The sequence below is a fragment of the Poecile atricapillus genome, chromosome W (assembly GCF_030490865.1).
Source record: "Poecile atricapillus isolate bPoeAtr1 chromosome W, bPoeAtr1.hap1, whole genome shotgun sequence".
Lineage (NCBI taxonomy): Eukaryota > Metazoa > Chordata > Aves > Passeriformes > Paridae > Poecile > Poecile atricapillus.
In genome coordinates this window covers 12,594,341-12,610,735 of record NC_081288.1, presented here as the reverse complement: position 1 = coordinate 12,610,735, position 16,395 = coordinate 12,594,341, and the positions used below count along the sequence as shown (strand labels likewise).

The 16,395-nt window shown below is 35.3% G+C and overlaps 1 pseudogene; it reads left to right on the top strand.

Annotated features, from left to right (window-relative positions):
- Positions 1–16,395, top strand: part of LOC131591573 (F-box and leucine-rich repeat protein 13-like) — a 60,739-nt pseudogene that overhangs the window by 24,564 nt on the left and 19,780 nt on the right.

Here is a 16,395-nt window from a genome sequence, read left to right as displayed (position 1 = left end):
AAGATTCTGTCTGCTATACAAAATGAAATAAATGCCCTATACGCTTAATTTAGATAGCAGTTCTTTTATCTTTTTAGTATATCTAAAAATATATGCTAGATTCCCTTATGTATTGCACAGAGTTTCACAGAAACTTTTAAAAGAAAATGCTGTCCAGAAATTTCTTGTGCATGTCCAGTTCCTCATGATGATGCAAGAAGTTTGAAAGTTAGATATGTTTTTAAAAAATTATTTTTGAAAGAGAGGATTGTGGATAGGTGCATTGTGTGAGCCAAGGCTCTGTGTGACAACTTCAAAAGAAAGAGTTACCCCAAACTGATATATGGAAGATCAGTGAGCTGAAGGCAGAGAAAATACAGTCTTAGAAAAGCCTGCCATTCCTGTTTCAGAGGTACCCCTAGAGACTCAAAGTCTGCCTGGCAAGTAGAATTGCTGGATGAAAAGCTGCTGTAGATGGAATGAGGTGAGCTGTTTACAACAGCAGCCATCACAAAGATGTATATGGACTTGAATACCTGTACACTGTTTCTCTTTCCTATGAGGAAAACAAAAATATGTCTTTCAGCAGCACTCCCATGAAATTCAGAAACAAGGTTTTCTTTGGCATTTGCATAATACATTTCTACTTTTGTTTTTCTCAGTCTGAAATGCCATATCCTCATATAACCAACATTTGTTTTGGCAAAGTTTTGCATCAGTGTCTCCAATGTTACCACTCATCTTATGAGCATTTATTTTATTATAATTTGTGTTTTTTCCATGTTGGCTGATTTTGTCTTTTTAGATTTCCATATATTTATGCTGAAGTTTGGAACATCATTTTTTTGATATGTAAATAGCAAAGAAAAAATTCTCAACTGACAAAAGACGTTTAGCAATTATCATGTACCTTGTTAATATGAAATTTTCCCAGTCACACATGATGCTTCTGATTTAAAAACATAATATTACACTCTTTGTATTGGCAATTTTTAGACTAAAACATATGAAGCAATGAGACATTGTTTCTGAGGCTATGGAGATGTACAAAAAGCTGCTGTCCTGTGAATAATTTGCTAGCAGACAGACTTCATGAACATTTCATATGGCAATCTGAAAAGCATTTGCTCAGCACAGGTCCTGTGTACTAGGGTAACTAACACAAAGTGCTTAGAGGTGGCAGTATTGCATTTCATAATGCTGCATGTGAAGTTTCCTGTGGTGTATCAGACATCCTTTATTGGAACAAGGAGCTAGTGAAATGTAGGGGTCAGTTTTTATTCTCTCATACTATACCTTACAAGCATTTTAGCCTCCACATTGCACAACAGAGATAATCAGTTAAAATCGGTCCCTCTGAAAACTTCTGTCACATATTGTAGACATGATCACTGTCCATCAGGAATAAATGTCAGAAAGTGAGTTTGTCAGATTGTTTTGAAACAATGATACTGAGATTGCAAATGACAAAATTAATTGGAAAAACCAGTATACAGAATTCCTGCAGAATTTAGCTATAACAAAACACAAGGATTTTTGGTTGTCTGTGTGCTTCTTGAGTTTTAAGGAAGATGTCGCTTCCAGAATGGAAAAAGAAGGCATGTGTTAAGATTCCCAGATCATTAAAAATGTCATATGACCAATAAAGGAAATCAGTATCTCTTCAGAATTATTGTGAGGCTTTGATCACAGTCTTCAAAATGCAGTAAGAAAGGCTTAACTGTATCTTATATTGTGCAGCCTTGCAGCAACATAAATATTAGAAAGACTTGGAGCTACCAGAGTATTTACCCCAGTCTCTTAATTCATTATCTATTTTATCAGATATGTTTGGAAGTATACTTCTCCAAGTTTTATTTTCCTCCCCACATATCTGTGGGATATCACACTGAAATGCAAAATAGCTCGGCCTTCTATGAAGAAGGATACTTTTGTACTTAATATGAATTAAACATTTCCATTTCAAAAAAGGCACCACAAATAACACATACCTTTAATATCTGGTTCTAATACACATTGTCAGTTTTTTTTTCATTAAACATAATGTTATCTTTAATTTTTTAATATTTTTTATTATTTTTTTACAACAGCATTCTTTTTACACTTCCTATCTCTTTGCATTTTTATTCAGCACCCCCATTCTATATTGAAAGCATAAAGCCAATTCCAAAAGTCAGTATGCACTCCTTAAGCAGTCAGCTCCTCAGTGGGAGTTCCCATCTTCTTCAAAATGCCTGCTTTTGCTGACTTGCAGAGCTGCATGACTACAACTAAATGTCTAACAGAGCAGAAGGTTCTAATTCTAGGTTCTGATTTTCTGTATGCTTTCATTTGTGGTGCTTGTGGTAATTGTTATTTATTCCAGTTAGAAATGTAGTTCATTCAAATGAATAGTTTTCACTATGATATAAATCTGCAGATGGAAATTTAAGTAATTTCAGAGTACAGATACTTGATTTTACAGAGTGCTGTCGATTAACATTTTCCACTTACACAATTTGCTTTGTCTTAACTAATTTTTAGTCTAAAGAAATGTTTTCCAAAAGAACTGATCAAAACCTAAAATTACATGCTTCATTTTTGTAAGTCTTTGATTTTTTCAGATTATTTTAATAGTACTCTTCTAAACAATTATATTACTTGAGAAGCTTAAACTACACACTTCTGCTTTTAATGTCTTTTGATACAGATCTGGTTTTCATTTCCACCAGGCATGGCTTGTAAAGTCAATGGCAAAAGTAGTCCAACAAACTTTCACTGAAAAGTCATACTTGCAAAGTATGCACAAAGAAGTTCCAATTAGTTAAAAAAAGTATGCTTTTGCAGTTACTTAAGATAACTTTACAATGTTGCTGATTTCATATGGTGAAATATCTTGCATGATAGTGCTATTCCCCACTAATTTGCAATACAAGAGCAGAGGAAAAACTGCAGCAGAAGTGGACTTTCAAACTTCACAAAGTAGATAATTCTGTTTCATATTGAACATCTTTTCTTTACAGTAATTTTCAGAAAACTTTAATTACGGCATTTTATGTCCTTTTGATTCTGTATCGTGCCCTTGTAACAAATTGCTCTGTTGTTTTTCATGGTCTTTTTTTCAAAGCTTCCCCAGTTTACAGTAAATGAGTTTAGCTCACTGCAGAAAATTCACAGACAAAGGTTTACCATACCTGGACTCTTGAAAAGGCTGTCACAAGATCATCTGTCTGGAAATTCCAGGTTGCATTCAGGTTTGTAGTTCACGTCTTTCTTTCATAATGTGAAGCAGAGGATCCTTTATATGACTGGCAGCATCCTGCATTCATGGTATACTGAGGTTGAGCAAGCACTGCAGCAGCCTTCCAAGGTTTTGAATTACATGACTACAGCTGTTTAAGTTTTACTAAGGAATAATAGCACTATAGGTTTGGATCACTTCCAGCAAACTGTCAGATCTATAAACAGCTAGTACTTACTGCATAATGAGAACAAGTCTTGCTTTTTGTAGCCATAAATAGACTAATTGTATGACATGATTAGTTGGGGGTTTATATCTGGAGCTTTAAAAATGCAGTTTTTACTAAGATTTAAAAAAAATGAAAGCCACTCTGTGCTGGAAAAAATACAAATTTATCACTGATTTCCTGAGAAGGAAGTTAATTAAAAAGCAAACTTTTGTTGTAGTTTTACATTGGTTTAATATATAAATTGAAGTGGTATTTTTAACTGCAATCTAAAAACAGTTATATTTTGGATTATTTTAATATCCTACTAAACTTGTAGGATGGTAAAGATACATATCAAGAAAACCAAAGTTTTAGAATGCAGTACTATTTTAGAAACTTTCAAATACATACTGTACTTGAAACATATTCCAAAAGCAATATGAAATGCCAAATTGTAAGACAATGACTGTAGTCTCCTAATGTTTAAGTAAAGACTCACACATAAAATTCTTTATGTTCTGATAAGATTCTCCATATAACAAAATACATGTGAAATGTTGGAGTCTGAGGAATATAACAGTTTAATTTTCCATCTAACATAACCTTTTCAGAACAAAGGATGAGGCAGATGGGGAAATAGTCTTGTTCTGATTGCTCTTTACTAAGCATCTGTTTCTTGTTCATGAGAGTCATGCTGAGATTGTTGTGCAGTGACAGTGTGAAATTTGAAATCAGGACTGAGGTAGAGGAAAGTTAAGAGCTACCTACCTCTGAGTAACTTTTTCAAAATGCCAATAATTGGTTCAAGCATCTTTCCTGCTTGTTTAGAAGTGTCATCATGAGCTGTAGGGATCTGCCTCTAGAAAGCATGATCTAATAGTACTCAGGGAGAAGTGATCATCATCAAACAGGGAAAACCACAATCCTCCCCTACCACAGGACAGTGGGTCTGCTTGCCAGCGTATTTGAAAGCCCTGAAAGGAATTCCACAGCTTTCTCCATTTTTGGTTTCTGGAACAGTGCTTAGTGATTATGACCAAGTACTTAAGTGAACAGTTAAAACAAAAAAAAATCAAATTGCATCACAGTTAGATAAAGGATTTTAAAAATATTTTTCCCCCCTCACTGGATGAACTAAACCAAAGGGAAATTTTGTAAGGCTAGCATTTCAGAATTAGTTGGAAAACTGTAGAGAAGTTATACTATTAACATTGAAATAATGCTTAAAATATTCTATAGAATGTGTATTTTTCATGTTTTCTAATGTTTCTTTTTTTTTTCTTTCATTTTAACATTACAGTTCTTTTTACATGAGTTGTTCTATTGCCTACGACTTCTGTAGGATTTGAATGTTTATTTAGAAAGCCCATCTGTAGAATGTGTGATTATGTTAAGGATTGTGTGAGTAGCAACTTAAGGATCAAAGCATTTAATTAGTTCATTAAAACACAGGCAGAAATGTGAGAATTAAGCAGACATTTTCTAGTCCATTGTTACAGAACAAGGCAATCTTTTCTTTGACTATTATGTTCATACATGATAATAATACTGGATAAATTGTAGGCATGGTGCTTTTTGCATAAAGTCAGAGTAATTAAGATTTTATCCACATGGCACAGGCAGTAAATATTTTTGTTAATGAGTTTCAACGTATTTTCATAAAAATATAGAGAATCTCTTGTATCTAGTTGAAAAGGTACCCTGTTATACCATTGACATTCTCAGAGTCCTACCTAGAAAGCGTAAGATCTCTGTTCTGCTTCTGAAGCTGAACAGTTTGGCGGAAAATTTTCTGCTATTAGACACAAAACTGGAAACATCTGAGGGATAAAGCAATTGCATGTCATGCCCAAAATGTGTTACAGCATTCTGTCACTTGCTGTAGGTTACAGCTGTATAAGAGAACAAAAGCAACTGAGGAAAATAAATTTGTCACTTATGTTTTTTGAAATCTGCTTTCCAGGGGTGTCAGAAAACCCTACAGGTAGACTTCACCAGTTTTCACCATCTGTGTTCCCCCTGCTCTGGCTCCATTGGAAGAATTCTCATTTTGGCAAATTCTGGCTTCTTCAGATGTATCAAGCAACAAAAAAGGGGCCATCACTTGGGGAGCAAATCTGAGCTATGTTCTTTATTTATTGAAGAAGAGATGATTGTTTACATTTCCTGAGTACAAACTTGTGTAAATGAAGAATATTATAAGTTACAAATGCTGTTATTTATTTTAGAAAAAATGCTAATTCAGGAATATGTTAATATAAGTGCTTTTTTTTTGGACAGTGGAAAATTAAAAGAAAAATAACGTGGAATCATGCCATCAGTGTAATGTGCCAAACATCTGAAAGGATGTCACAATTCATTTAATGGTTCTTGACAAACACAGAATGCAAAAAAGATAGTCCCGTGTGCCCCAGAGAGTACTTCCTCAATTCTGAATGTTGATTTTCAAATTTCTGGTCTCAGTGTATTGCCAATACTGGGATCACAAGAGTGTTTCTTCAAAATCCCGTTTGTGCTGCATACAGCGTTCTGCCTTGCAGACTGGATTCCACAAATCCAACCAGCTCTGGGAGAAAGAATTTTAAAGTAGTGTATGTGTAGCAAAAAAGGCAAACCTGAATAAAAAAACCCTGTGTATTCGTATTCTTCAGAATAAGAAACTACAGAAAGATTAAATTAAATTAAATGAACTTTGATATTCTTGTAAACATTTCATCATTTCACTGCAATTATTTTCTAAATCTCTGGGGACAGACCTTCAGCTGTGGTTTCCTCCATGTTTGTTTTGTTGTACTTTCATTTCAGATCATAGTAAATTATTATGCAATCAAGAAGAAAACCCAAGACAGCCATTTGCATATTAGACTGAGAACTCCTACAGATAAGGAATTATATTTTTCTTGTTTACCTGATTTTATTTACATTTATAATTTATTTTTGCATTCACTTCTGACATGTATATTCAAGAAAAATAAGACATTTATAGAATGATTATACTGAGTCATGCAGGAAAAGTCTGTTTTGCAGAATTTTGCAGGATCTAATACTCAATAACCCTCAAAATAGTCTCTCTCACAATTAGTTTGAAAGATGAGGTTTACCGGGGCAAAGAATACAGTATTAAACTCCATATGTATCCTAACATTGATTCGTAGACCAAGCTGTTCACTCTTGAGCCAGTCTATTAAACATTGAAATTCCAAGTGAGTTGAGAAAGCAATTGTTTTACTAAAATGAGCAAGAAATTTCTTATTTCTGTACCTTATCTTTGAGAGTACCTGAAGTTTCATGGAGAATCCATAGGAGCCTTAGAAAAGAGATTTAAGATTTTATTGTCCTAGAAATGAAGGAAATAAGAGAAATACATATGATTGCAGTAAGATCTAAATATTGATTAATTTTTTTTAGTTTTATCTGAATGCATATTTCACACTGGAACTTTCTCAGTCTGATGCCTGAGATCCATTATCCAGTTTCAAGTTAAAAACCAGTTCAAGTGAAAAAGAAATTAGAAACAATCTGTGCATAATTTGGTTTGGCTTGCATGGAGAAAAACACCAGATTTCTGCTATTTGTGGTATCAAATGTCTACGTTAAGCAAACAGTGGCTTTCCAGATAGAGATTGAAAGTCCCTTAGACTGCATTTAACATTATGCAATCCTTCCTGAATTCCAGAAAAAGGCATGCTATTTCTGTCAGGATTGCTGAGTTTGGTCTGCTCTACCTTCTACCTACAATCTCTCCTTTTGAGAATTGGATTTTCATTTTATTTTAGGAATCTAAGATAAGGTAGTGCCTAGAAAATTAACTTAATATATCTATATAGCAATTAGAGGGTGGGAGAGGTCTCCAGAGGTGATTCAGACTTGTCTTGTGATCTTTATTGCTCTTTGCTATACAAAAATCCCAGGATTCATATTTTGCTGTTGTTGTGCTGCTTAAGAGCCAGCAAGCAAGACACCTGTTGCAGTTAGGTAAACTCTTGCTTGAACAACTTGGTCATGCCACATTAAAACAGTTGGTGCCTCTTGACCAGCAGAAAGCACAGGTTTCCCAGTACATCCCTTAGGCAGTTGCTTGCGTGATACTCACCATTAAACTACTCCTTTCATACTGAAGGTTTTGGGATGAGGAAATGAGAGAGGATTATGTCACATTGCATATATCAATAGTGAGTACAAAACTAGGATCTGGACTACTGAATTTAATATTCTGTCCTGAGAACTAGCACACATCCTTCCCTACTGTCATTTATCTTCTGATCACTACCAGTAGAAAAGAGGATTGATTGCCTTTGCCATAGTAGCCCTACCCTGCACCTGGGTGTTTGGCAATCATTTGGGGTGGGAAAATCCAACCTATCCACGATAATGGTGAGGTCTGCAGTACTATCTGCAGATCCTCACTGATGTGTTGCCCACATCAACCACATTCCCAACGTCACTGTGTCCTTTTGTCCAGCAGACGTGTCTTAGTTGGACATGGTGTGAGAGCCTGGAGTTCACCAACAGGCTCTACATGCTCTGACCAGCTTGTGGTTATGAGATGGTTCTTTATAATCCTTTTCTGACACCTCCTCTGCAGCCTCACAAGATTCTGCCCTTTTTCCTTCTACATCTGCTTCTAGAGTATAGCTGTTCCTGGAGAAGCCTGATCTAGGGTAACACAGCTGCACAATATCAGTCCCCACCTTGAGCATAGCCAGCTGTCAGAGGGATGGAACTTGATGGGATTTATATCACTATGCATTACCCGTAAAATATTTCCTCAATTTATTTTGATGGTAGGGTTTTCAGTCTGTCATTTTGCAGGCTGTTACAGACCCACTGTAGAAAAACAAATATGCTACACTTGTCCTGAACTCAAAACACACAGATCATTTGCATCCACAGTGCTCAAAGTGCCAGTGTGTGTTATGAGCCACAGCATGTTGTCTGCCTGTGTGTCTGTCTTTGAGATCTACACAAACACTTTAAGAATACATTTGACAGACATGAAGCCAGTTTCCCTCTAGGGCTGGCATCCCTCTGCACAAGGGAAAATTTGCAGAGTGCCACAGTCCTCTAAGAAAAGACATTAACATCACAGCATTTAAAACAATTGACAAAGGATCTGTTTAAAAAGACACTTCAGCTTGAAAATAGAGCAAGCCAACCTGGGCATAAGATAAAAGATGAGGCATTATGCCAGAATAGAAAAGACAGTCTGCCTTGGTTATAACTTAAAGTCATTAAAAAACATCTCACATGCAAAAGGAACCCAAACATAAATTTTCAGAAAGAGGAGCCAGAAACCCAAGGTGTGAATCTCATAACTCAATGTAAGATAGAAGTCAAGCAGGCTTGATTCTACTTTCCAGTGATAAGTAGAGTGGGAACCAGTCATGTGCTACAAGAGCAAGACTAGAAGTGAAAGTACTGGGAGCATCTCCTGGTGCACTGTTACTGTACTCAGGTGTAATTGGTGATGGGTTGGCTTGCTTTTCTGTGACCACCTCCTGTCTGCTAGTGGTGTCCACTGTCAGACATTTATACCCAAAGCAAAGCCTGTGCCTTACAGAACTGCTCCCCTTAGGCAAGGCAACTAAGCACATCAGGCTTCTGCAGCAGCTGGAGAGGTGGGGCACTTTTTTTCTATGGATGTTTTGCAAATGAATTCCTGAGGCTGTAGTCTGAGCTGCACAGTACAGAATTATATAATCATTAAGGCTGGAAAAGACTTCTAAGACCCCAAGTTCAACCATCAACTGTTATATTACATAATTTCAAAGCCCTGGAAAACAGTAAGATTGCTACATGCAAGTATCAGGGACACTACTTCATAGGGAGGAATTGTTCACACCTATATTTTCTGTAGAAGCGAAAAATAAACTGTCATTTACATAGCATTTATATGTCAAAAGAAACATTTTGTATGCCTGAGAGTAAACTGGCATCTATTGAATTTAAGCAGTTAAAGAATTGTCTCGCTGGACTGATAAAAGGAGTAAACTGAATTGACAGATCCATCCCTCCAGTTTTAATTTCATTGAATATTGTTGCACTGTTAGAGTACACAGAGTTGCTGTGGTCCTGCATGAAGGAGTCTGTAGAAGAGCTCGATAATATTGTGACTGCAGAGAACCTTTCCTTGTAGCCTCTCTGAATCTAACACACATTTTACTGTTGATCTAGAAAGAAACAATGAAGATATTTTATTACATTCAGAACTTCCTTCAAACTGAATTTCAGTATCTACCACAGGTGAATAAATCATAAGATTGGGAAAACAAAGGTAGAATAATGAGACAGTAACATTCACTGCCACTTCCATAAATGGTGTCAGCTGTAGGAAATGATGGACCTTACTCTTGCCTTTTTAGATTACACATTTTTTTAGCAGATCCTTTGGATTATGTTGTTTGAATTTCAGAACACGTATATCTCATGGATCTGTTTTTCTTTTACCAAGATTAATGCATTTCTTTTTTTAGTGAGTATCTAGGAGCCTATGGTAAGATGTTAAAGCATTGAAAAGATCTCAAGCTTTCCCTGTACTGTTTTTGTTAGGCTTGCTAATTTCTCGTGTAAATTTGAGCTGATGTCTTCAGAGATACTGCCAATGGCTGCAATTGGATTCAAGATTTGCTAATCAGCAAAATGTTAACTCTTACAGACAGATATATTTAAGTTAGAAACTGAAAAGAAACTGTACTTTTTGAGAAACTTTTAGATGTTAGAACTGAGTTATCCTCTCAATTATCTTCAAAGAAGAAAGAATCAATTCAAGAGAAGTTCTAACCATAAGAATTTTTGTACAACTATTGTCTAATTATGCATATAAATCTTGCTCACTCGCAGTCACTGTCGGAAAACTTCAGTTGTCTTCTTTTTTCATTGGTATGTTTGAATTATGGTCTTCTAGTTTGTAAATGAGAGCATTTAATTTCATTCAGTGGTAAAGCAACTATAATATATGGGGACAGCATTCTACTACTGATTTTGTGTTTTTACAGTTCATTCAGATAATTGGAAATAAATCTTTCAGCTGATTTCAGTGGGTATTTGGATCATGCTCTTAATGAGAGTCAGATGTGTTACTTGCATCTTAAATATTTCAACATGGAATAACCAAAATATGGGTTAAAGTTTCAAGTTGATGAGTAAATGTTGCCCATACATCAGGCACATTCATGGGGCTGATTGCCAGAAGATTACAGAAGATGGTGTTAAGATGATTTCATCACTGAAGCATATTCTTGTACTGCATATGGCAGACTGCACAATGTACTAGATCACATCAGATTTCTGCAATCATTGCAAAGGGATTGTACTAAAGTTAATTTTACTTTTAGTAAGTCCTGTTAACACATCTTTCAGTTCTAAAAAAAATTCTTAAAATACCAGTATAGATATATTAATATTTTGAAAAAAATATTTTACACATATAGTTTTTTGTTCCTGTATAATGTTTTCAAAAATCCATTCATTGTTATTCCAGTTCAAACAAAATAAAAAATAGCAGTAGATGTAGTGTCACTTAATAGCCATGGCATATTATAGTGCTGGAATGTGGCTATGGATAAGAAAATGATAACCAAAACAATTCCATTGTCACAATTCTCTTGAAACTTGGATATTATTTAATTTTGTGAATATTCAAGTAATACTTTATTGCTGTCTCATGCTAAGATATAAATAAAATTGCCAATTTTTTACAATTATCAAGAAAACATTGTAATATATGGTATAGAGGAAGAATATATTTTCTATAAGGCTTGTTTTCCACTTAAGGTGCATCATATATCAGTAGAAACAAAGACAAATGGAAGGAGTTTCAAAGCTGCACATTTGATCCCTGTTCTGTGGCACAGTGATAGAGTCAAGGGTGAGAGAGAACAGGGAAGGCAAAGCTTACTAACATTTCAAAATTAAAAGATTTATAAAATAATACAAAGAAGTTGGAATTCTTGTTGATCCTAAATTTTCTGACACCAAGAGAAGTTTTAGGGATTCTGCGTTAAAGTGTAACAAAAGCTTTTTTTTGTGTCTGTTGGTGTATAAAAATCTGATAATATTGCCTGTAGGAGTGCTGAAAAGTGCTGGAGCAATACGACGTTATCCTGTTGGTAGTTTAGCGGGGCAGGTGGGACAGCTGCCTGCATTTTCTGCTTTAACATTTAGCAGGCTGGGTTTTCCAGTTTGTCAGCCAAATCATGGGCTGTGAGTGTGTTTGCACATGTCTACTGCTTCTATTACTAAAGAAAGGCTGGATTATCCTAACAAAGCTTTTTAAGCACTAGTAAAGGTATTGTAGAAATCCACACTTTTATCGTTTTTCCAGACACTTTCAAATGTTTCAGCATTAGCAAAGTTACAGATTTTAACACGTCTAAACTTGTCTGGTGGGTTGACCCTGGGCTCCAGGTACCCACCGAAGCTGCTCTACCATTTCAGTGGACAGGACAAACAAAAAACAGCAAAGAGATTTTGGGTTGAGACAAGGACAGTGAGAGATCAGTCATTACCATCACAGGCAAACTAGACTTGACCTGGAGGAAAAAAATAATTTGTTGCCAATCAAATCAGAGAAATAAAACCAATCTTTAAACACCTTCACCCCACCCCTTCCTTATTCCTGGGCTCAGCTTCACCCTTGAATTCTCTGCCTCCCCCCTCAGTGGCACAGGGGAATGGGGATTCCAAATCTACCAAATCAGAATTCATAAATTATAGGAAATGACTACATATGAAAACTGAAAAAAAAAAAAAAAAAAAGAGATCATGATTTTTAGAATTAAGAGATGTGAGTAAAAACGTGTCTAAAAATCGACACAGGCAATGTAGTGGTTCATCTCCCTGGTGCATTATTCCAGTTTAGGAATGATGGCACTCTTGTCCTCATGCATGATAAAGCAGTGTATGCCCTGTGTTGTTACATAGTTGATGAGCTGTGTATTCATGTCTTGATTATTTAAAAAGTTATGATGTGGCCATTTCAGCCCTCAAGCTCAGTGTGGTTACAGAATATTTACTCTTTAAATTCAGTTGACTCTGTTACCAGGCTCAGCATTCCTTATGGACTTTCATAAAAAGTTAGTTATTCTGAAGCTGCATTTCTTAAATTTGTCTGTCCTCTTGAATAAAAAACAACTGCACTGTGAAATAACACCCAAACTGCCACAGTGGCTGAATTATTGCAGGGTGACTTTATGAATACCGCTTCTTCTGTAGGTTGTGGTCATACAATGAGGCCCTGTTCAGGTTATCAGTTTATTAGTAGTGCTGGGACTTTGGGATTTGCAGCAATTCTTTGTGCTGCAACAAACTATACAAGCCAAAATATGATTCTGTCCTACAGAATTCTGGGATTAATTTTTTATTCATCAGGGAACACAAAAGAAATACTAGGAATGCTCTGAAAGCCTAGTTGTACAGTAATGTTAAACATACCAGAGATCTGAACTTTATTGAAACACTGTACATGAAGCTGTAGTCAGGTCTCCAAATCTCTCAACTTGGCTGAAAGGTTTTCTATCTACTTCGTTTTTATAACCGCTGTGTATAAGTTAGCCATGTGCAAGATATGCAATTGATTAGGTGAAACACTCTGAGGAAGGTTAACTCTTCATGCAGGGTATAGAACAGCTACTGCACACAAATGTTGCTGATAACTTTTGCTGCTGCTGTGTTAGAAGATCATTCTTCCTTAAAATCATTTCAGTTCCTTAAATTAAAAAAAAAATATTAGTACAAATAGTACTCAGAAATGTTTAAATAGGTTCTGATTCTTTCTAGATTTGTTTCCCAAGCTTTGTCTTCTGGAGTGGTGATCATTTCTGAGTGCTGGAACTAATGGAAATTCTCATTATCTCCAACAGACTTTTCTGAAAAGCTCAGTCTTTCAGCCATTCCAAAGAGCATAATCTTTCTAATTAAGCTATTCATTATTCTGACTCTTTTGGGGGTTTAAAGAGCTAGTTTAAAGATACCATCATTAATTTTTGCTTATCTTCAATGTTGGCTGCTGAATGCAAATTGAATATTGACTTGTACAGATTAGGAAAAGTAGTGATTATAAATACTGCCTATATTTCTCTTTTAGGGTCAGTGATGGAGTGTAAGTGGTGAGTGTAAGGCCTTTTGTACAAGGTTCTTCAGGAGCTAAGTTAAGAGAGCTGAGTGTTAGCTCCAACAGAGGCACTGCGGTCTAGAAAACAATTGCCAATGAAAGAATAACTAACAAAGTATCTTCAATATGTCAAGCTGCTAAAACTGGAAAGCAAAAAAAAAAAAACCACTGAGGGGAGTTAGGTTAAACACTGGCAGGTCCTGCCTTGTGAAAGCTGTTTCTTTTACTTTTGGGACAAACTCTTTGCACTGAACACAAATCTAAGAGAATCCTTGTCAAGAGACTTTCCATAGAGACTATTCACTCAGTCACTGTCCAAACACAATTCTGACTAAGAACCTCAAAAAAAAAAAAAATGTGAAAAAAATATAAAATTATACTGCCTGTATCTTTTATGGAGACCAGAAAGTAGTAAAAACTTAAGCGAAATAAAGAGAGTTAGGGAATCCAAGAAGACTTCACTTAATGTGCTCATTTAAAATATCACAAAATTATATCTGAATGAAATGTATGCTGCCTTGAATTTAGTCCCACAATTTTACAACAAAAATGTTTTCTTTCTCTTTGCCTGCTGCAGCTAGTCTTTTGAAATGCTGTGTTTCTTCTTACTCTAGTGTTCACATAGCACAACCCATGACCTCGGCAACAAGCCAAGCTTTTTTTGCTTACTCTGTGTTGCTAAGGCTTCCAGTTTTCTGTCTCCCACAAGACAGATAAATTGACCATTTTAATTTTTGCAATTTCTGAGTGCTATACTAGGAAAAAACCTGTGGTTTTAGCTGTTAGCTGTATTTAAGCATGTAAAATTCATGCACATATAAAACAAATGCATTAAATATTAAATATATTTCCTAGTCTTAAAACATTACTTGATAAAAGAAAATCTATCAGTCTGCTCTGTAAAAAGCTACTATTTGTATGCTTTGACTTTATATTATACATTTTATTAACATACAGAAGAAGTCACACTACAATCTCTTTCAGCTTAGGCTTTCTAAGTATTGGTTTAAAAATGCAACAGAGCACAGTGTTTCATGTACAGTAATCAACATCCTTATCCTGTGTTAATTAAAGAAAAATTGTAAAGCTCATGTGCTTTCCAGAAGTCTGTACAGTGGATCTTTCTTGCTTTTCCTATCTTGCTGTTTAGTGTTTAAAACTTAGAAGGTGCAACTTAGATTTGCACTACACAGGAGAATTTTCCTTTCTGTTTTTTCAAATGACAGCAGAATCGTTCTGCCCTTTAAAGCAGAGCAGAATTTCTTGCAATAAGGATGACATATACTTAAGGGAAACATAGTGGATAAAAGCTACAATAGAGTCATATTTTCTTATATATTTGTGTCTCAGGTATGACTGACAATCAAAATGGAAGTTTTTCCTTCAGTGTTGGTGCCTTTATTTTCTGTTGCTTCTTCAAACATAGACATTTAAAATCTAATGTTTGGAGAAGGTTTTTTTACTATTTTTTTATTTATCTTGAGTCTACTTCTCAAATGAAAATTGGAAATTGAATAAAAGTAATCACTGCCTATGTTCAGATTTTGATATTGCATAGAAGTACGTTTTCCATGAAAAAAACATGCCTAGGGAAACTTGTGAACACCAGCTAGAAAAAAGGAATCAATTCATGTCATGTTTAAGTTGCATGTGTACTTAAGTGTTTTGCTAAATAAGACAATCCATTAACAAAACCAAATATACAATGAAAAGGAAGTGAACTTCAAGCATATAAGGAACTGGTGGCATAATGGAGTTTCTGTTCTTTTCTCATTAGGGCTTTGACTATATTGCACTTACTCTCAGAAAATACATAACATTAAATTAAAAACCCTCACGATTACGTTTTAAATATTTTCACTCTGCAATTTTAGCATTCATGCTTTTACATTTCAGAAAATATTTCCTTCTCTATTCAAAACAGATTATTTTTAAACAACACTTGCTTTTTAAGTCTCAATAACATTTTTTGGAAGTAGAAGGACATCTGATTTTGTCATTCCTGAAGTACCTGAGATTCGTTTCTTAAAATTATAGAAAACTTAAAAGAATCTTAGAAATTAAAAGATTTGCAAGTTTGAGATATTTCTTAAAAAAAATAAAGCAGCAATGCAATGACAAAGCAAAGATTTTGAGTTCTTTAAAAAAAATAGTTTAAAATCTTTGAGAAAATTCCCTTTATTCTAGCTATCGTTCCATCCCTCATCATTTTGCCTCACATTTTGCTCCTCTAAACTCCCTGCAATAGGGACTAGAGTGTTTTAAATTGTGAGTATGGTGAACGTGTCCATGAATGCAGAGGTAACATTACAAAAGTTTTAGATATCATTGTAAAATTATTTACAATATATGCAAGGGGTCTGAGCTTCTATTACAGAGATGGTAATATTAGCACTTAGGATGAAAATCTGTCTACCTTATGGAAGTAGACTCGCTGGAACTTCTTCCATGAGTTAGAGAAGCAGTTCTAGTCACAAATTTTATTCTCACACTCTCCATATGTTTGTTAAAATGTCTTGATTTCTCCCCAGTGTCTGCATGACAAGGCTCTGGCAGCTTTGCTCCAAGGGTGAGTCTGAGAGCCTGCAGCTGCCCCACTTCCCTCGTTCCAACACAAGCTGCTGGTGCATATGGCCTGGACCACCCATATTCCTGGGACATTAGAAAAGTAATTAGGTATAAAAGTGTCTGGACATTTGAAGAAAATGTCTTTGGTCAAGCAGGATTTGGACAGAAAAACATAGCAAAGAATAATAAAATAAGCTTAGTTGACTCCTGAGTTATATAAAGCATCCAGCAACAAAAATGAAGATGCCCTGACATAGGCTCAGGCAAGCTTAGTATCGGGGTGAGTTATATGCAGCATAATAATGAGAA